Source organism: Symphalangus syndactylus, chromosome 5, assembly GCF_028878055.3.
Source record: "Symphalangus syndactylus isolate Jambi chromosome 5, NHGRI_mSymSyn1-v2.1_pri, whole genome shotgun sequence".
Taxonomy (NCBI): Eukaryota; Metazoa; Chordata; class Mammalia; order Primates; family Hylobatidae; genus Symphalangus; species Symphalangus syndactylus.
In genome coordinates, this window is record NC_072427.2 from 92136614 (window position 1) to 92159546 (window position 22933).

The 22933-nt window shown below is 39.5% G+C and overlaps 1 long non-coding RNA gene across 1 annotated transcript in view; it reads right to left on the minus strand.

Moving 5' to 3' along the window:
• Window positions 1–100: 100 nt before the first annotated feature.
• LOC129481840 (uncharacterized) overlaps window positions 101–22933 on the minus strand; it is a 34398-nt gene continuing 11565 nt past the window's right edge. Inside the window, exon 2 of the long non-coding RNA XR_008657530.1 lies at window positions 101–308. This is a non-coding gene — a long non-coding RNA (uncharacterized lncRNA). The remainder of the gene's footprint in view (window positions 309–22933) is intronic.

A 22933-nucleotide genomic window follows, 5' to 3' on the forward strand; every position in this document is an offset into this window, starting at 1 on the left:
ATGGCCAATACTGTCTTGGTTTAAATAAGATGATGCAAATCAGATACAGAATGATTCTGCTTTTGAAAATGCCTAGCACACACGAAAGATGTTTGTGCAGTGAGGTACTATAAGAATTTTTATTAATGACAGCTTTACAATTAAATGTACGTTCACTAAATATGGAAACAAATGAGAACTAACAATAAAAAGGAGTTCCAGGAAAACTGCCATGGCATGAACTGAATGGACTCATACTGGGCCAGTACTTTAGGTCTTGGCATGAACAGCTTCATCATTCCAGAACTTTCTTGATTTCCAAGGTTTGTCTGAAAAACAAAACAAGATGACTTTGTAGAAAATGATTCATGGATCCACTAATATGGGCAAATATGTCACTGTATCAGCCCATTCCAGAACCCTATGGTTATTCCACATTAGGTGGATCCCGACTGCCCACTGAGTGAAAGCCAAGACCCTCACTCAGGTCTCCCAACTCTAACTCTCTGTTCCAGCTTCCCCTAAGTTTTCTGACGTTTTCAACAGATTTTGCTGATTCCTTGTTCTGCATTGTTATTAAGCCTTGCTTCTGCCTCCCTTAAGAATATTCACCCTCACTTCTCCACAAATTTATGTTCTCAACTTTCTTTAAGATCTAATGGAAAATAGGTTTCAAAAAGCACTCCTCTACCTTCCCTGTAACAATTTTACAATTCATTCTTTACTTACTGCCACTAACACTTACAGAAATAACATAATTATTATTCTTGCTTACATTTTATGGGAAATTGCTCCTCAATTTTTGCATATGTGTGTATATTTTGACTGTCCAGTAATTTCTTTGAATGCAAAGTCACTGCATTATTTTATTAAAAATCACAGTGCCAAGGATAGCCTGGAAGCAGGATAGAGATTCCTCTCATGTTGATCATGACCTGCCAACCAATTTGTGTCTTGACTGCTCCGTTCTCAAGCTGACTTCTAAGATCACACATCATTCTCAGTCCACAAACAAGCCTTGATATCACCTTTCTTTAAAAGGTCTCTCCTCAGATTCTACATCATTTCCAACTGCTGCTCTTTTTTTCTGCTCTCTTTATATTACATCACAATGAGTCCAAAGAATTGTGTAAATTCTCTCTTTATTTGCTCACTGCACATTCTCTATCCCCACCTCCATCCACTTCATTCAAGATTTTGAAGACTACTCTGCATAAGGTTTCCTACAGCTTCCATCTGGCCAAGTACAGTGTTGAACTCTCATACTCCATCTTCTTAAAACTCCCATCACTGAGCATTAGAGACATGCAAATCAAAACCACAATGAGATACCATCTCATGCCAGTCAGAATGGCGATTATTAAAAAGTCAACAAACAACAGATGCTGGCAAGGCTGTGGAGAAACAGGAACGCTTTTACACTGTTGGTGGGAATGTAAATTAGTTCAACCATTGTGGAAGACAGTGTGGCAATTCCTCCAAGACCTAGAACCAGAAATACCATTTGACCCAACAATCCCACTACTGAGTATATACCCAAAGGAATAGAAATTAATCTAGTATAAAGATACATGCATGTGTATGTTCACTGCAGCACTATTCACAATAGCAAAGACATGGAATCAACCCAAATGCCCATCAGTGATAGACTGGATAAAGAAAGTGTGGTACATATACACCATGGAATATTATGAAGCCATATAAAGGAATGAGATCATGTCCCTTGCAGGGACATGGATGGAGCTGGACACCATCATCCTCAGCAAACTAATATAGGAACAGAAAACCAAACACCATATGTTCTCACTTATAAGTGGCAGCTAAACAATGAGAATACATGGATGCAGGGAGGGGAACAACACACACTGGGGTCTGTCAGGGAGGGGCTGAAAGGCGGGAGAGCATCAGGATAAATAGCCAATGTGTGCTGGGCTTAATACCTAGGTGATGGGTTGATAGGTGTAGCAAACCACCATGGCACACGTTTACCTACGTAACAAACCTGCACATCCTTCACATGTATCCTAGAACGTAAAATTTAATTTAATTTAATTTAAAAAACAAAAACAAAAACTCTCATCAGGCCAGGCATGGTGGCACACACCTGTAATCCCAGCTGGTCAGGAGGCTGAGGCATGAGAATTTCTTGAACTGGGAGGTGGAGGCTGCAGTGATCCGTGATTGCACCACTGCACTCCAGCCTAGGTGACAGAAAGAGACTGTCTCAAAACAAAAACAAAAGCAAAAACAAAAACAAAACACAACTCTCATCAGTATTTGACATTTGACTTTCAGAGGACCATACTCTGTAGATTATTATCCCACCTTGTCAGTTGCATTGGCTGGCATCTCCTCTTCTTCCTGACCTCCAAGCCCTCTTGTAGTCTTGACTGCGGTATGTAAGCCATTTGTCTGAGCTTCTTTCAGGTCCCACTCCCAACTTCAATCCTTTTTTTTTTTTTTTTTTTTTTTTTTCAGATGGGAGTTTTGTTCTTTTTGCCCAGGCTGGAGTGCAATGGCACAATCTCAGCTCACTGCAACCTCCACCTCCCAGGTTCAAGTCATTCTCCTGCCTCAGCCTCCCAAGTAACAGGGATTATAGGTGTATGCTACCATGCTTGGCTAATTTTGTATTTTTAGTAGAGACGGGGTTTCACCATGTTGGCCAGGCTGGTCTTGAACTCCTGATCTCCAGTAATCCACCTGCCTCAGCCTCCCAAAGTGCTGGTATTACAGGCGTGAGCCACCGTGCTCCGCCTTCAATCCTTTTAACCCTAGAAGCGCTTCCTGATTTCCCCAATGTCCAAGTTTTTCCAGAAGCATATAGGGCTCAGTTCTAAGACCTTTCTCTATCTACACTTATTCCTTAGCTAATACTCTCCAGTTGCATGCCTTTAATTACCATTTATGTTCTAATGGCTCCGCAATTTATATTTCCATCCTTGACCTTTCCCATGATTCCTAGACTTGTGTATTCTACTTCCTACTTGACACTTCTGCTTGGGTGTCCCATAGACACACAGATTTATGACATGACAATCCAAATATTTTATTATCTCCCCCTTAGCCTACAAGATTCTATTGTTCTCCTCTGTTCTGTGTTATATGCTTTCTTTTGCAACGTCAGCTGAAAGGCTGGAAACTTTATCTGTCAGACTCTTCTGCCTTTCAGTTTCTGGTTGCAGCTATATTCTGCTAATGAGGTGCACTAGTGAGAGATTTCAAAGATGAAAGAGCACAGAACATACTCTTCTTCCCCATGCATCAGTGTAGGACATGAAAGCTTTGGCAGACATGAGTTTTTGCAGTGGCCTCTGGGTGATCCATTCCAGTTACTCTTCTCAGTGCTGTAGGGCAGCACTAGTTTACTTTCCTAATCTGAGTGGTAGCAACAACTTCTGAATTCACTGGCCCAAGCAGTGACAGCAGAACTAAATACTACTGGGCACCTTCTCTAACTTGTGTTTCCACAGCTAATCCAATGCTTTTGAAAGCACTCGATTCCCTATATTAAACCTCTTCATACCTAATATACTTGGAGTGGTTCCTTTTTTCCTGCATGAGTCCTCACTGATACAGCACCTTATCTCCTCAGTTAGCACCACCACCATTTACCCAGTCGCTAAAAACAGAAACCTAGCAGTCATCCTTGACTCCTTCTTTCCCTTTACATCCCACATTAAACAGAGCAAAAAGTCAGGCTGGATTTTTCTCCAAAATATGTACTGAATCCCATTATTCTAGGCTACCCCTGCTGCAACTAGTCTAGTGAAACGCACGGTCTTCTCTCTCCTAAACAGTTCCAGTCATCTACTAAGCAGCTTCCACTCTGGTCTCTTGACAGTCTGTTATCAATATATTAGTCAGAGTAATCTTTTTAATATGCAAATAAGTTGCATCATTCTCCAACTCAAAACCGTTCAATAGATTACCATCTCAATTCTGATAAGATCCAAAATCCTTACTTTAGCCGACAAGGTCTTGAAACTCCAACCTTTGCCTATCTGAATGGGCGCCGTCCTTCAACCATTACCCTGTTCCAGCTGCATTGGCCAAGTTAATTGTTAGTTCCCACCCACTGTGTATTTAATATTTTCTGTGCCTGCATTGCTCTTTCTCTATCCCTCCCCACGGCTTGTTCTCCCACTTCATTCAGATCTCAAAAATCACCTCCTCAGATCGACCTTTCCAGACCACCCCATCACTTTCACTGCCCCTTCTACCCTGCTTTTATTTTTCTTCATAATACATCTCATTATCAAAAATTTTCATTCTTCTTTATTAATTTTTTGAGGGGTTATCTACATTCTCCACTAAAATGTTAGCTCCAAGAGGACTTGGTCAGCTAGTTGGCTGCTGCATCCCATTATCTAGGAACTATGTGCGCCTGGCACATAGCGGGAATTCTATAAAAAGTGCTTAAATACATATTAATTGGATTTCTTGCCCCTCTAATCAGAGAGCTTGAATTTTCCAGGAGGAACTGTTAGCTGATCTTCTCAGGATGTCCCCTCCCTTGACCAGCCACAATGATAATGTCCTGGGGAAATCAAAAGGAAAGCTGGAGAACCCCGCATGAGCACCTGTCAAGGGCTAAAGCAGGATGGCACAAAAGCTCCTGAAAATGTGGCACAGTTAGCTCACAACTCCTCATGCCAATAATGGTGCACAAGGCACAGAGAAACCAAAGTGATGGAATGGGATTGATTTTTGGTAAAGTGGTTTATTTTTGATTTTTGAAAGCCCAAGATAATTTGTGACACAGACATGCCTCCAAAATGTTGTTGGGCTTAGCCTGATGAAAACTTGAGTTACATGCCTCCTAGTCAGAAAACAGGTGAACAAGAAGGTAGCTGAGTATTAGAAAACCTGGCTGAGTTCACTCATCTTCTATGAATAACTCACAAAGTTGATTATTCTAAGGTAGACAAATCAGAGTTGTATGCACAAATGTGCTTTGGCTGAATGTGAAAGTTTTGGAAGGATTAATTACTTCGTTAATCACACATTTTCTAAGTCATTTTCTCTCCCTCCTCTTCCTCCATCTCCTTTCTTCCTTATTCACTTCCATGATTCTTTATTCCTAGAAGCATGTTTTATGCATTATCTCATTTAATCCTTATAACAAACCTCTGAGCCATGCTCTCTATTTTACAGAAGAGAAACTGACCCTTCAAGAGTCATCTAGAGGGAACGTGGCACCCCTCGACTTCACTCTCTGGTTTCTCTAACTCTGCTGCTTCCCCACTTTATCTATCTCTTGGGTTAACTTTTCATCACTTATGGATGGTGACTTGTCCCTACTCTTTAAATCCTTTTGTCAACAACAACAACAAAAGATTCTTAAAGATTTTGAAGGGCGCCTGTAGTCCCAGCTACTCGGAGAGGCTGAGGCAGGAGAATGGCGTGAACCCGGGAGGCGGAGCTTGCAGTGAGCCGAGATCGCGCCACTGCACTCCAGCCTGGGTGACGCAGCGAGACTCCGTCTCAAAAAAAAAAAAAAAAAAAAAAGATTTTGAAAGTACAAAGGAACCTAGAAACAGGATCCAGTGTCATTCTTTCATTTTACAACTCAGGAGACTGAGGCTTAGAGGGGAACAATTGTTAGTTGAAAGTCACAGATTGAGTATGTACTGAGCTATGTCTCCTGACTCCTAATAAAGCATTCCTTTTTCTTATCAATAGTCAAGTACTTTTCCTCTGCATAATTGATTCCATACTATTCAAATTTCATATGAAGATGCACTAATGAGAAATGGTTTAAAATTAAAACTTGGGTTGCATTAAATATCATATTTACGAATAATAAAGGCCATCCTCCTCCCACTATCACACGATTATCCCACACACCTTTCAACCAATGCTGAATATTCAGTATTCATAAGATGCACATTCTTACACTGGGTAGCTTGTATGCATCAAGAGTTGGGTGCCTAGACATTCTTTAAGGTTCCTCACTGAGTTTTCTGACTTTTTTCACATTTATAAATGGCAATGATGAAAGAGCGATTATCTTTATGCTCTAGGAATCTCACAGGTATAGCACATGGCATTATCTATTTATAAAAAGTTCTCCAAGATCCATCTTATGAATCCAATAGATAACGCTTCCCATGAATCCAATAAACTAGACCACCCTTAAATGCTTAGCATGAATCTTATTCCGTACAAAAATTCCAAATGTTAAGGTTATCAAGGGCACAGATCACTCACCTATAATATACCTAGACTCTTTTTGGGGATTCAGCTAAAAACAAGGAAAATCCATTTAAAATGTCCCTGAAGTGCATTATCTGTGTGCATAGGTTTTTAAAACTTATTTATAATACCCATTATTTGTCCATATATAACATCCTTAAATTGATAGACACAGACCACATATTCCCAGAAGGGGTCCACATAATGGATCAACCCTTGCTCAGTGAATATAGATCATGTATCAAAACCAAGGTTGCCACTACACATGTAATATAATGGACAAATGAAAAGTTAATGGAGAACAGAAAGCAATGGAAAATTACAAGTTAAGAAAGAAAATGATCTAAAGGCCAATGAAACTTCTTTGGTTGCCAATTGGTTAGTGGAATTATTTCCGAGGGGCCTAAATTAGCAAGGGTGATTGCAGAGGCATTGAGCAAAAAGTTCAGAATGAAATGCGCGAGACGTGAGCTCCAAAAACTAGTAAATACTGACACACTTGCATTTTAACTATTTCCCCCACCCCCAACCACCGAAGGTGTAATTGCTTCTATAAAGAAGCTCCTTGATAACAGCCCAAGATACTAAAAGCTATCTGCTTGGACACTGGAGGACACAGCTCAGAGCTTTAACTACTGGGGGAGGGGAACCATGTTTTCTCTGTTAAACAGGACAGAGAAGATGCTTTTTGATAGAAGCATCAATCCAATATTCAAAGAAATTATTTTCCCTGAGCAAGAAAACAAGGTGAAGCTAGCCACATAATACATATTAATAATAGCAACTGGGGAAATTATTCATTCTATTTGCCAAGGATTTCATTTCTCCCTCCTTCAGGCACATAGCAGAATTTTTTTTTTCTTGCTTCTTTTAAGGCTCCACTCAACTACTTAAGCATTTCTAGCCAAGTTCTGAGCAGACTGATGTTTCATCACTCCAGACAAACCAGGTCTATTCTAACTGGGACAAGCATTTACTGAGTGCCAGATAATTTGTTAAGTGCTTTACTTGCATTAAGTCATTACTTTTCACAATAATCTTATGTGATGAGTATTCTTATTTTGCCATTTTACAGATGAGGGAATTGAGGCCTAGAGTAGGTAAGTGGTTTACCCAAGGTCACAAAGCTACCAAGTGACAGAGCTCAGATTTGAACCTAGGGAGTCTGGATCCAGCACCTAGGCTCTCGACTACTCCAAAGATGAGAAGCCGTTTTGCCTGTGCAAGAAAGAAGGGTGAAGCTGTCTGTTTGGGGTTAAAAAGCACGTGTGCATATGATGGTTAAGGACTCAACCCAGGAGCCATTAGTACCTTTTTTTATTTTAAAATGAACAGGAACTTTGTTATAAGTTAACAGAGACTTTTATTCTATTCACAGAATTAAATTTGTCAGGATTCTCCAGAGAAATCAAACACGTGCATGCGCGCGCGTGTGTGTGTGTGTATTTAAATAAATTTATTATAAGGAATTGGCTGGTGTGATTATGGAGGCTGGCAAGTCCAGGTCTCAGTGTGGACCAGCAGGCTGGAGACCCAGGAGAGCCAATGGTGCTGATGAACTCTGAAGGCAATTGCTGGAGAATTTCCTCTTGCTCAGGGAAGCTGGTCTTTTTGTTGTATTCAGGCCTTCAACTGATTAGATGAGGCCCACCCACATTATGAAGAGCAATGTACTTTACTTAGTGTATTAATTTCAATGTTAATTTCATCCCAAAACGTCTCCAAGTTGACACATAAAATCAACCATCCTGGAATAGAGGTTGATTCGACGGTTCAGAGTACATGGCAAAGCCAACACCAGAGCTCAGATAGATCATCTGGCTCCCCAGTCAGCATGGCCAAACACCACGCCAGCCCCCCACAGAGCCCTGAAAAACGTCCACCACCCCCAAGGTAAAGAGCAGGGAAAGGATTAAGACTTTATGTTCTTCTAGCTCTGCTCTGCAGCCTATCAAGGACTTAAAAGAACTTCCACTCCTTTTTGTCAATTCTTTTGTTAAGTTGACACTACAACTAAAAGATTTTTTTATAGACAGCAATTGTTCTCTTATTTACTGTTTAGAAGATTGGTAACACAGAAAGCACAAAACAGCACCTAAAATTAGCTAAGGAATATGATTTTCCTAAGCGACATCACTTTTGTTGATAAGAACTTTAGCTTGACCCCTTCAATTAAGAAAGACTGGATCTGGCCCATGGTAAGGAAGAGGAGGCAGACTGCATTTGAGCCCATCCAAGGGTTGCATTTTAATTGCTTCTTTTATCCTAGGAGCTCCTGGCTTCTTCCTGAATGACTCCTATTGTCTCCCCACCATCTGCCACACTTCCTGACATTACCAAAGCAGGAGTCAAACATTGTGCTTGGTAATACTGACAATAAACTCACTCAAATACATCACTTTGCTCAAGGCATTGTTTAAAGGCATTGTTTAAAGGCATTTGCTTAAAGGCATTGTTTCATCATCTGCACATATAAGATACTTGTACAAACATGAACTGAATAGAAAAAAACTCAGGATGCAGATTCCATATGTGCAGAAATTATATAACCAGGATACTGTGAGAATTTAAAAGTTCAATAAGTTTATCCAAAGTCGATCATTCTTTTCTTTAGGATTCCCCATCTCCACATGACTTGGGTGCCAACAGCTGCTATGTGGAGCACTTCCTAGGAGAATGGCACTGGCTCAATGCCTCCCCACTAGTGAGTGCTGGAGCCAGAAACTGAACCTCACACTACCTAGACCAGGAATTAGCAGTTTTTTTTGTTTTTGTTTTTTGGGGTTTTTTTTTGGTAAAGAGTCAGAGAGTAAATATTTTAGATTTTGCAGGAAATACAGTCTCTGTCGCAACTACTCAACTCTGCTGTCATAGAACAAAACTGGTCTTTGAAAACAGGGACAAGGAAGAATCATGGCTATGTTCCAACAAAACTTTTGTGAACACTCACAGCTCGTACAAAACAAGCCGCTCACTGAGTTTGACCCATGAGCTGTAGTTTGCCAATTCCTGATCAAGGTGATCACAGGTCACAGCTTGAGAAAGAATTGTAGAATGACACTAAGAATTAGGAGTGAAACCCAATTGCACTAACAGATTACTTCTGCTAGCCTTTCAGAAGATTTAACCATTAATTAAAGCCTGGAAAAAAAAGGCCAGATCTCCTATTAAGTGAATTTAAGTATCAAGAGAACAAGTAGCAGATGTTGGGGTATGTATGTGGAACAAAGTGACTTTGACTTCGGCTCTAAAAGTCTGTTTAAGGATATTTGTGCTAAGAGTAGAAAGGAAAGGAGTGATGGAAAGCGTAGTATCATTCAGAATCTAAGTGTAGGAAGATGCCCTGGGAAAGAGTCAATGTTCTTTTTTTTTTTCCTTTCTCTGTTCTAGCCAGGTGGACACTGGAATGTCATCTTGCCTTTTCTTAAGAGAGTAGACTCCAGTGTCTATCGTTCCCTTCTCTGTGTCCACGTGTACTTACTGTTTAGCTCCCACTTATAAGTGAGAGCATGAAGTATTTATTTAGTTTCTATTCCTGCATTAATTCACTTAGCATTATGACCTCCAGCTCTATCTACGTTGCTGCAAAGGACATGATCTCATTTTGTAACAACTGTATAGTATTCCATGGTGTATATGTACCACACTTTCTTTATCCAATCCACCGTTGAGAGCGGGAGGATGGTGAGGATTGAAAAACTACCTATCAGGTATTAGGCCGATTACCTGGGTGACAAAATTATCTGTACACAAAGCCCCCATGACACACAATTTATCCATGTAACAAACCTGTTACATGTGCCCTTTCAACCTAAAATAAGTTGAAAAGAAAATAAATAAATGAATAAATAAAAAGAAAGTAATGCAATCCACCCTATATATGAAGAAGAAAAATAGCATGACCCTATCAACAGACAGGAAAGCACTTGTGAAAATCGAATACCCTTTCATGGTAAAAACCAGCTCAACAAGGAATAGAGGAGAACTTCCTTAACTTGATAATGAATATTATTTAAAAAATGTAGAGCTACCATCATAACCAACATGGTGAGAAACTAGAAATTACCCTGCTAACGTCAAGACCAAGGCAAGGATGTTCTCTATCAGCACCCCTTCTCAACATTTGACTGGGAGTCTTAACGCAGTAATATGAGAAAAGGGGGTATATTGCTTGTGAAGAATGAAATAGGCTGCTCTTTTTCACAAATGACAGTGTTGTCTATGTAGATAATCCAAAATACCCAAAAATAATTTCTGAAACTAGTGATTATAATAAGGTGCAGGATATAAGGTTAACAAAATTAAACTGTTTTCCTATAAATTAAATTATAATTAAAAATGAATTTTAATTAAAAATAGTTTTCCATTAAAATTAGCACTTTCTGAAAAGAAATACTTATAAATCTAACAAAATAAGTACAAGATGAAAACAACAAAATTCTGATGAAAGAAATCAAACAGCTAAATAAATGGAGAAATATTTTACTTTTATTTCTATAAAGACTCAATATTGTCAAGATGCCATTTCTGTCCAAGTTGACCTATAGACTCAACACAATCCCAATCTACACTCCAGGAAATTATTTTGTGGATTTTGAGAAGCTGCTTCTAAAGTTCATATGAGGAGAAAAAGACTCAAAATAATCAATACAATATTAAAGAATAATAGAGTAAAAGGACTGATATTATTCACCTTCCATACTTATTACAATGCCATAATCATCAGGAGAGTGTTGTATTGGCAAAATAATAGGCAAATAGATCAAAGGAACAAAATACAGGACTCAGATATAGATCCACACAAATATAGTTAACTGATGATTTTTTACAAAGAATCAAAGGCAGTACAATGGAGAAAAGATAATCTGTTCAAGAAACGGTGCTGTAACAACTAAACATCCACATGCAGAAAAAAAAAAAAAATGACTATAGGCCTAGCCCTTACACCCCTTTCAAAAATTAAGTCTTAATGGGTTACAGACCTAAATGTAAACACAAAACTATAAAACCCCTAGAAGACAGGAGAAAATCTAATTCACCACAAATACAGTGATAATATGCTGACCTTCATTGAAATTTAAAAACAAACAAAAAAGACCTAAAATTCTGTGAGAGATATTGTTAAGAGAATGAGAAGACAAGCCATGGACCGGGAGAAAAATATTTTCACAGTACATATCTGGAAAGAAATATTATTCAAGATATTCAAAGAATACTTGCAACTCAACAACAACAAAAAAGAACAACCTATTAAAGAATGGGCAAAAGGCCTGAACAGACACTCTGTCAAAGAAGATATAAAGCTGGCAAATAAGCATATGAAAAAACTCTCAACATCATATGTCATTAGGAAACTGCAAGTCAAACCAACAATGAGATGGCACTACACTTTTATTAGAACAGACAAGATCTAAAACCCTGACAACACCAAATGCTGGTGAGGATGTGGGGCACCAGGAACTCTCATTCATTGCTGGTGATTATGAAAAATGTTACTAGCACTTCAGAAGACAATTTGGCTGTTACTTACAAAACTAAACAGATTCCTACCATCCAATTCATCAAGGATACTTCTTGGTATTTTCACAAGCGAGTTGAAAACTTATATCCAATCACAACCTTCTCAGGGACACGTACAGCAGGTTTTTACATAATTTCCAAAACTCGGAAAGATGCCAATCTAAAAAGGCTCCATACTGTGTTATTACAATGGTCTGGCATTCTGTAAAAGGGCACAACTATGGAGACAGTGAAAAGAGGTTGGTGGGAAGGAGTGATTAATGGGAGGATACCAGAGGATTTTCAGTGCAGTGAAACTGTTCTGTATGACACTCTGTCATACAGGTATCTCTGTGGATACCTGTCATTACACATAGTCAAATCACATAAAATATATGGCACTGAGAGTGACCCTAACTTAGACTATGGGCCTTGGGTGATTATAAGTTGTCAATGCAGATTCATTATTTGTAACAAATGTACCACTCTGGAGTGGACTGCTGACTAGGGTGATGCTATCATGTATGGAGTCAGGGGGTGTATGGAAACTTTCTGTACTTTCTTCTCAATTTTGCTGTGAACATAAACTGCTCTAAAAATAAAATATATTGAAAAATGAAAAAGAAAAAGAATCAAGCAATTTCAAGATACTGAAAGAGCTTGGAGTCAGGTGTAGCTGCCTAAGGGTGAGCAGGTAGCAGCTTTACTTTCAGGGGAACGTCTAAGAAGACTGTCTGGCTCCCTGCTAGTAGTAAGGAGTCCACCCTTAGAAGGAGGGGGTAGGGAGAGACCTTTTGTTCTAGTGGCTGAGCTCTAAAGGCAGAGGCCCTCAGATCATGGCATCCTATTAGCTGAGTTTAGCTCCAAGTGAGTATCATTGACCACTCTTAAAAAAACACAATGTCTTGGGAAAGAGCTTGGGTCAGCAGCTGCCCGGCAGCATCTTTCAGGTGGAAAGGACCAGCACTCAGCTCAAGCCATGTGGCAGCGAGCACCAACTGAAGCTCAGCTTTCACTGGGGTGACAGTTTGATTAAACATTGGTCCATTTGGACCACATCAGCCCTGCAGGTTTGTGGACAATTTGAGGAGGAGAGAACATCAAAAGGGGGAGTACTGGACCTCCAAATAAGAGTGCCCTTGAAGGATAAACACATTTTCAGTGGGGGGAAAAATGAAAGAGATGGGATGTGTTTGCACCTAAGGTTTTGGAAGACTTTTTCAGGTTGTATAAGGACTAAATGAGATTCTGGGTCTGGAGGCTCCATCACATGGCCTAACACTTCCAAAGGGTGAAAAACTGCTAAATCTCCATGACCTCTTTACCCCACTTCCCCCAGGTATTCTCCTGCCCCTTGAGAGAGAGGAAGCCTCAGGGGCTGATGGAGACTCATTCATTGTGAACCTCTGGGTGTACAAAACCCAGCCACCCCAACTTTTTGTTCACAACACTCGTCCCTCTCCTCTCTTCCATTTCTACTTCTCAATGCTAGAGCTTAGTGTCCCTGCTTAGAACTCTAGAATCCTCCCCTCCAAGCCCAGATATCTTGGTGCCTTATGTCTTCAACCACCAAGACTCCCAGATTCCAAACAGAAATAAAAGAGCACTAGGAAGTCTGCTCCAGAACTCAGCCAAGAGAAGGTGGGCTGGGGTCTGGGTACTGGTTCAAAGAGACTCTTAATGTGGAGCCCAAAGAACCCAAGCTTGTCCTGTGTGCTGCAGGTGAGAGGCAACACCCAGTTCTCCAGGCAGCCTCCTCTGTGTTTTTGTTTATTTGCTGGGCCAGGGAGAAAGGACTGATGTTAGGTGTCATTGGCATGAATTCTACTTATTGACATTAGGAGACTAACAAAGAGAGGAGAGAAAATCAAAAGCAATAGGCATCTGAAACTTTAAAAAAAATACTTACCATCTCTGCCTAATTAACCAAGAAGTGTCATCTTGATTATTTACAATCACTAAGTGTCACATTTGCTTTCTGCTTCAAGTACCATTTACCCACAACAAGTCTACATCTTTGAGACATGAGGCTATAGCTCTGAAAAATGTGGCTGTCTCCCCAAGACACTTTGGCATCATCTTTTTATGATCATTCTTCAAGGACTCTTTGTCTTCTTTTAACAAAGGGGAGGACACTGGTCCTAAGAGGTGACTCTTTAGACCAGGCAACAGTCCCTGTCCCTCTTGTCAGCCCAGGTCTTCCAGGTCAATGCATTAAGCATACCTTCTAATTCTGAAGCTTTGACATCTGGGGCCTTGCTGACCCTGGAGAGACTGCCCCTCCCAGGGATAGCCAATTCCTAAAGATAGTAAATTATTTGCCTACAAAGGTGTCTTCCAGATGCAAACCAACTAACCCAGAGCCCATGCCCCAAATACCTTCTTTATCAGACTCTCACAAGCCTCCCCCACCATTCACCTGCCCAAATCATCCCATGGCCAGGTACCAGCCAATGAGAGACAGCCCCTGCAGCCCAGAGTCCTTTGGAATTATTAAACCAGACAATCCTAAGTCTATCTAGCCTGCCTCACCTGTTCCTTCTCACAGAAACTGTAATAAAGGCTCTTGTCCATGTTTTTCTTGCAGCTCCTCTGCTTCCTGACCAATCCTGGCACCTCCCCAAAGGGCCCTGTGTGGTGTGGCAGCCTCCTCCTCTTGGGAACTGTGAGTAATAAACCATTCTTTCAATGGCAGTCATCTGATCTGCTGAACTCACTATGCCTGAATAATAATAAAACCTACAATTTAAAACAATCATATCCCCATAAATTCTGATCTTCATGCTCATGTGAAAGTTTGAAATCATGCAAACTTTCATGCATTTTCCAGCACAAGTGTATAGAGAAATGAAATTGAGAGGGTAAAGCACTTGCTTTAGAGTCAGATTCTGGGGAATTAAATTTGACTTCTGCCTCCTGTTGCCTGGAGACGTGGGTGAGTTACTTCTTGCTTCATTTTTCTCATCTGCAAAATGGAGGATCAACAAGGACCGATCTCACAGGGCTGGAAAAATACACCAAAAGTATCTGTCATGCTATGAGTACTCAAAACTGTTGTTGCTGCTACATTATTATTCCTCAATATTTGGTTATTTGGAATTTTTTTTAACCACTAGGCTAAATCTTATCTGAATGAAGATTGCCATTTTCCATCAATTCTTTCAAAGATTTGATTTGCATATGGCATTTAGACTTACATATGGTCATTAGAAGGGGCACAGAACTTATTAATCATTAAGACCTCAAAACCTTTGGATTAGAACCTGACTTAGACCTAAAGCAGCGTTTTCATAACTTGAGCACTGGGGCACCCCAAGAACACCTCTGCAGAACCCGGTAAGATAAATCCTACATTAAAAATTAAATATTATCCATTGAAATGATTGCTTCATGCTGACAGAATTACAAACCCTAATACAAATGGGGCCCCTATAATATAGTATACATGGAGCTGTTACCCAAATAATCAATCACCTCAATATAAATGCACCTATGTAAAGGTGGATAGACTCTAAGTGAAGCCACAAGAGAAAAATCTTCTCAAAGAGAGATTCACATGGATCCCTAGAGAATGCATTCATCAAGCAATTTGGATCAACTTACAGATTCCAAGAAATCTAAGGTGAAGCCATGTATTAGTCCATTCTCACATTGCTATAAAGAACTAACTGGGACTGGGTAATTTATAAAGAAAAGAGGTTTAGTTGATTCACAGTTCCACAGGCTGTATAAGAAGCATGGCTGGGGAGGCCTCAGAAAACTTACAATCATGGTGGAAGGTGAAGGAGAAGCAGGTATGTCTTGCATGGCCAGAGAAGGAGAAAGAGAGTAGGGGAGGTGCCACACACTTTTAAACAACCAGATCTCATGAGAACTCATTATTGAGAGAAAAGCAAGGGCAAGTCCCTCCTTGTGATCCAATCACCTCTCACCAAGCCCCTCCTCCAACATTAGGGATGACAATTTGACATGATATTTGGGTAGGGACACAAATTCAAAACATATCAATCCACCTCTACAAATAAATAGCTTTCTTCTAGATGTACTACTTTTATTAAAGTCAGCTTTCTGAGCTACAAAGTATATCTGACTCCCAAGTTGTAAGCATTCAGTCTCTGGCAAGACAGTTTATGTAATTGCTAGTGGGAAAGGATTTGCTTATCCCATCACTGAGACCCCCAGGGTCAACTTCATGGGTGTGTGGCCTGAGGCCTGGACCCAGAAGCCCCCTGTTGCTCTGATGAAAGTCTTAATTTATTTTTCACAAGGTACCTTGCATTTTCATTTTGCACGGGGCCCCTCAAATTATGTATTCAGTCCTAGAGATCCTCATTTACTGCCCAGTGGCTAAACGGCATGAGCCAGGCTGACAGCAGCCCTGGAAAGCTGCCTTGAGGATTTTGCAATACCATCATGGCACCCTGACAGCCAGCAGCAGGCTCGTTCTTCAGAGAACCACTCTGCAATAGAAATATAATGAGCAAATTTAAATCATAAAAAATTCAGCTCATATCAGGTTAGAAAAGATGAGCCATCATAATTCAATTGGAAATACAAGAACAAAAGGAAAATGAATGGCTTGCATTTTTTTTTCAAACCCTACCAGCTGGCTGCTCTCTCTTGTTTATCTTGGCCTCTCATTCTTTATTTGGTAGCAAATTAATCTGGGTAGTGATCCCTATCGTAAGTCTTCCGAGTAGCTTAAAGGGCTGATTTCATTATGAGAGTCTGATCCTTTGATGCCTGCAGAATCCAGAGTTGGCAGACAACAAATGCTGCCTGTTCTCTACGAGGTCAATGGCCCAGGGTACCTAATGTCTTGTATATAAACAAACAACATAGGTCAGTCTCAGTCCCAAATCTTTCCTCTGTTTTCAGCATTGGAAATTGTGGACTGGATCATTTTGGTAATCACGGATCAGCCTGGGAATAGACACAAAGATGAGTTTTGTCCTTAGCACCTTCCTGTCTCTTTTTGGGATCACTGATTTCTTGTGGGATGCCTCTAACCTCCAGGACCTCATGTCCTGGGATAATGCTGTTGTTATCTCTGATACTTTTTTTCTCACGGGATACCTACCTGCCCTCAAATCTCATGCTGGTCAAACCCTACATCCTGTAGCCTCAGGGCTCTGACCTAAGCCACTTATCCTTGGGAAACATTTAGGTAAATATCACAGCTGATGTTGCAATTGTGCTCAAAGAATGTTTGCATTTCATAAAAGAGGAGACTCCTAGACACTAACACCCTAATCCGCAAGGAACACTCCCACGTGTAGACATTTGGATACCTGCAAATAACAAGGACATGATTTGGGAGTAAGACAGGCTGGGAGGAAGGCTGTAGATATTTACTTGGGGAAAAAACACGTTGTCTTTTGTTTAAATATTGCTTTGAAAACTTATGTTGTCAGAAAAAAAGCAACATGGTTTCTGTAGCTTAGGCTGTCTCCACATTTTCCTTGCAAGCATTTTGCTAGCAATTGAGGTAAGCCAGCTGGGGCCCAACAGGAGTGTTGGGTCTGACTTTCCATAGACATATCTAACTGACATTGGCATATGGCTCCACCGATTTCATGTTTTAAAGAGAAATAAGAAAATAAAAACTCTTTATTAAGCCGAGCATCAGCAACATCAGAGAATAAAGAAAATTATTCCCTAATCAAGTATTTAAAAGAGATCAACATCAAAATATAATTTAAGCTGTTAACAGAAATTGTGAAAGATGTTAAAATGGGCAAGCGGATGGTGGGGTGGCACCTTCTGCATGGGCTCTGCCTTTTGTTGTCTTTGAGCTACTTCACACCTCCACAAAAACTGTCATCCAACTGGTTCCTGCCGATAAAAACTCAAACAAATTGTACCCAGTGGAGATATAGTTCACAATTGCCCTGGAAATATTGACTAATTTTGCATTTATCTGTAAATTTATTTCAGCATTTCTTATTTCCAATGTGCGTGCCTATGTGTTTTGAATTCTTCTTTGAATTGACTGTAAGATCTTGGTTCCCTCATTAATGAATGGGTTAAATCTTTAATATGTGTTTATTTAAACATTATATAAGTTGTTGTTTTATCTTTTTAAAAAAATTATCTTGTATAGGATTCCTGCTCAGTAATCCAAGATGGTTGTGATGAAGGCTCAGTTTTTGTTTTTTTTTTTCCCCAAGCTGGTGCCTATTTGTTCAGTCAAACTTACCTGGAACTTTTGTACTTAAAGTTCTAAGTCCTATAAAAGGACAAGGGCTCCTCCAGATCTATTAGCTGCCAAAGACCCTGCACTTACTCATCTGTAGCCACAGAGGGAGAAATTCACAGTAGATTTGTAGGTGTTTACTTGTTTTAAGTTTGTTTTTATTTTTGTTTTTGGTAGATATCCTTTATCAGATGAAAAAGTCTCCATCTGTTTTTAGTTTACTTCCGGTTTTTACAAGCCATAACTATTGAATTTTATTGCCTTTTTGGCACTTTTTGAGGTGATCATATGGTGTCTCTACATTTCTCTATTAATGTAGTGAATTGTATTAATAGATTTTTCTGTGTCAATGCAGGCCTCATTCCTGAGTCACGATGTATTTGGGGTTTTAAAATATTCAATTTATGAATGCTTTATTTAGAATCTTTCATAAAATTCATATAATTCAAAAAAAGAGATTTAAACTTTGGTATCTAGGTTATATTAACCATATAGAATAAGTTGAGGACTTCTCCCAGTTTTTTTTTCTAGGCTTCGAATGAGTTTGTATATAGTATTTTGACAATTAGTAGTTAATTCACATTTTTATTTCTTCTTGAGAGATAATTTTTTTGTAAAAAATTTTTACAAAATTATAGTTTTGTAAAATTATAATTGCCAGAAAATTGTCTAAACTAAGATTTAAATTTATCAAAATTATGTTCTCTTGTGATATTAAAAATCTTTACTAATCCTGTATTAGATAACTTTTTTCATTCTTAATATTATTTCTTTATGTCCTATTTTTTTTCTGGGATAATCACACCAAGGGCTTGTGCATTTTGTTAATCTTTAAAAGAAACAGCTTTTTCTTGATCTTTCATCTTTTTATTTTTGTTTCTTGGATTAATCTGAGTTTATCTTTTGTGTCTTGTCTGTAACACAGAATATGAAAAAATAGCTCTGTGCACCTTAAAGTATGTTCTACTTAAATCTCATTATGCAAACATGATACAAGCTCAAGGTCAACAAATATTTAGAAGAGGATTCTTTTCATTTTGATTAATATTAAAGTACAGTTTGATGAAAATTACACATTCAGCAAATGATGGTTTCAGTAGGGCAAGGCTTGCATTGGAAATGTCATATCTCACAAGATAAATAATAAAAGCAAGTGGGTATTAACTGAAATTGTGAATACATATTCAACTCAGTAACATAAATGCCCATTTTCTGAATTTATTTACTTGACATTCATTCTACGTGTATTTATAGAGAGTTATCAGAGCACCAGAGGCTCACTGGTAAGCAAGACCAAATGAGTCCCCACCCTCCTCAGGTATGCATTTTAGGAAGGGATGATGAACCAGAAAATTTTAAATGTGTAATATAATCTCAGATAGAGATAGGTGGCTTCGAAGAAAATACACCTGGGTAAAAGAATGGGGGACAAGTTGCTTTAGATTCTCTCCCAATATTGATGGATATCTAGTAATGAATATACTTTTACATGTTTATGGAATTTTTTTTTTTTTTGAGACGGAGTCTCGCTCTGTTGCCCAAGCTGGAGTGCAGTGGCGCGATCTCGGCTCGCTGCAAGCTCCGCCTCCTGGATTCATGCCTTTCTCCTGCCTCAGCCTCCTGAGCAGCTGAGACTACAGGTGCCCGCCACCACACCTGGCTTATTTTTGTATTTTTAGTAGAAACGGGGTTTCACCGTGGTCTCGATCTCCTGACCTCGTGATCCGCCCACCTCGGCATCCCAAAGTGCTCGGATTACAGGCGTGAGCTATTTATGGAATTTTTAAAGCATGCCTAGGCAGAGTCAACAAATATAGTAGTCGTAGAAAAGGCAGTTGAAATAATAATAAAATTCTATGAATTTTTATGGAGTTGGTTAACTTGCATTAATCTGAGTTTGTCTTTTGTATCTTGTCTATAACATAGAATATGGACCAATAGTTTTCTCCATTTGATTTTTTTTTTAGATACGGGGTCTTGCTATATTGCCCAGGCTAACCTCAAATTCCTGGGCTCAAACTATCCTCCTACCTCAGCCTCCTGAATAGCTGGACCACTGCACTCGGGTCCATTTGATTTGAGGACAAGAAAACAAAGTAGATATCATTATTAAAGAGCATTCTACTGTATCCATTTAGTAAAATATGCTGCATTCCAGCTAAATACCCAAAGGTATTATGAGTTAAAAAGAAAAATAATGGAAAGGTAATTATCATTGATGTGATGGTCATGTAGTAGTCCCATTCACTGTACACATGTGAACAACAGTTAGCATTTCTCTTGCTTACTATGCACTGAGCACTTCTTCAGAAGTGGCTCATCTAGTCCTTCTAACCACTTTGCCAAGTAAGGACTGTTATTATGCTATTTTACAAGTGGGAATGTGGAAGCTCAGAGGAGCAGCTTAGCCAAGGTAAACCAAACCCCCACCACCACCTCTTCACATCCTCCCCCTTCCTGCTTAGTAGATAGGAGGGAGGCCTGGGCAGTCTTTGACACCGGAATTTCAACTCCTACCATCATCCTAGACTACTTCGCCATTTGCTCAATTTGGATTAAAACATAGACTCTTTTTAGTGGAATTTCTTCTTGGAAAATTGCCACAAGTGTGAATAAGCAAGACGAGAGCCTCTAAAGGTTTGCCTAGGGCAGATGAAGAATTCTGAAAGATCTTTTTTTTGCCAAGAGCACTATAAATTGAGTGATATTTAATTGTTCCATTTACATCTTTGGGACTGCTCTATCAACCATGCAGAGGCCTCAGCAAAAGGATGTTGGCTCGAGGCTTGAGTGGTTTTTGCCAATGCTAGTCCTAGGCACCCCACTCCTAGGGGCCCCACTTTTATTTGGCACAGCCTAAATTTACCCACCTAACCCCTCTCCCCCCTACCCACTATGTCTCCTTTATTCTAATTTTGTCAGAAAGGTATTTTCTGAAGGCAGTTGTACGGCTGGTGCATGTGCTAATTAAATAAATAATACATAAATATACACTTCTTCTTTAAACTTTATTTTATTTATTTATTTATTTATTTATTGAGACAGAGTCTCACGCTGTTGCCTGGGCTGGAGTACAGTGGTGCTACTCAGCTCACTGCAACCTCTGCCTTTTGGGTTCACACGATTCTCCTGCCTCAGCCTCCCGAGTAGCTGGGATTACAGGTGCACACCACCACACCCAGATAATTTTTTGTATTTTTAGTAGAGACGGGGTTTCACTATGTTGGCCAGATTGGTCTTGAACCCCTGACCTCGTGAACTGCCTGCCTCAACCTCCCAAAGTGCTGGGATTACAGGTGTGAGCCACTGTGCCCTGCCTAAACTTTATCTTTATAAATACTTTTGGCCTAAATTGTCCATCTTTTCCATGAGGGATATTAAGCCAGATCTCAACTGACAAAAACCAAAGTTGGAAACATAACGTATTACTGGTAGTTTAGTTAAATAAATGAAACCAGCCTTTCCAAAATCATCTAGCTTTAGTAATTTGTCTCCTATTGTGACCCAGTTATTCAATTAGTTGTCTCAACTATATCTCAAACTTTGGTTGCAAATAGCCAATTCCCAATGAGCTGTTATCACCTCTTTCTGATCTCAACTGAGACTCAGAGGCAGGAGAACCAATCTGATATCAATATTAGAAGTAAATAAAATGAGATATGTTGTCCAGAATCACGTATTTTTATTGCAGTTACTAAATTTTAGCAACTATATAAATGACTTGCAGGAAACAAGAGAATAAAACATTCTAATTTCCCACAAGTCATTTAACCTCCATACCTCTTAGTTTAGGTCATACACCTCTCAAAAGAAGGAAAACAGTAAATATTTATTGAATTAATAATCGATGGATGGACAGATGGATGAAAAGAAGGAAGTAAGGAAGGAAGGAAAAAGGATGTAGGATGTACTAAAAGTAGATGATTAGGCAGAGTGTTGTGGCTCAGGCCTGTAATCCCAGCACTTTTGGAGGCCAAGGTGAGTGGATCACTTGAGGTCAAGAGTTCAAGAGCAGCCTGGCCAACATGGCAAACCCCGTCTCTACTACAAATACAAAAATTGGTCAAGCGTGGTGGTGGGCACCCATAATCCCAGCTATCAGGAGGGTGAGGCAGGAGAATCACTTGAACCTGGGAGGCAGAGGCTGCAGTGAGCGGAGATCATGTTACTGCACTCCAGCCTGGGTGACAAAGTGAGGCTCTGTGTCAAAAGAATGATTAATATTTTGCTAGTTTCACAACTCCATACATCTCTAAAATTCTGAATGTATTTTCTGAGTATCACCTGAACCCTAACTATGAACTCTACACACAGAAAATAAGATGAAATATTCTCTACCTTCCAGGAATCTGTATTCCCAATGGAGAGGCAAGTTAAACCTCATTACCCAAAGCATAAAAATGGAAATCAAGGGGAAAATCATGAGACATAAGACTTTAAGTTCTGTCAGCATTCAAGGAATAGTGAAATCTGTCCTATGACTCAACATACTTCACTCCTGCTCCAGGAGGATAAAGAGAAAATAGAGCAGGTCAGAACCAGAATATGTGGGTTAGAACCTGAAAACTGAATGAGAGTCAACATCGGTATGGAGGTGGCAGCATGCTGAGTGGGGAAGCTCAGGGCTTTTTTCCCTTCTGGGTGTCATCTAGGTACTTAAGTATGCATTAGTCCACTGCAAACCCTAACATTTGAGCTTGATGCCTGTGATGATGAGTTTTATGTATCAACTTGGCTAGGCTATATGATACACAGTCATGTCATCAAACTCATCTAGGTATTTTTTAGACAATTTACTCAGCTGACTTTAAGTAAAAGAGATTCTCCTTGATAACTGGATCATGTGCATGGCCCTCATTCAGTCAGCTGAAGGCCTTCAGAGCAAAAACCGAGGTTTCCTGAAAAAACAAACAAACAAACAAACAAAAAAAACAAATTCTGCCTCAAGACAGTAGCATTAACTTCTGCCTAAGTTTTCAGCCTGCTGACCTGACTTACAGATTTTGAACTTGCCAGCCCCTACAATCACACAAGCCAATTTCTTAAAATAAATATATTTAA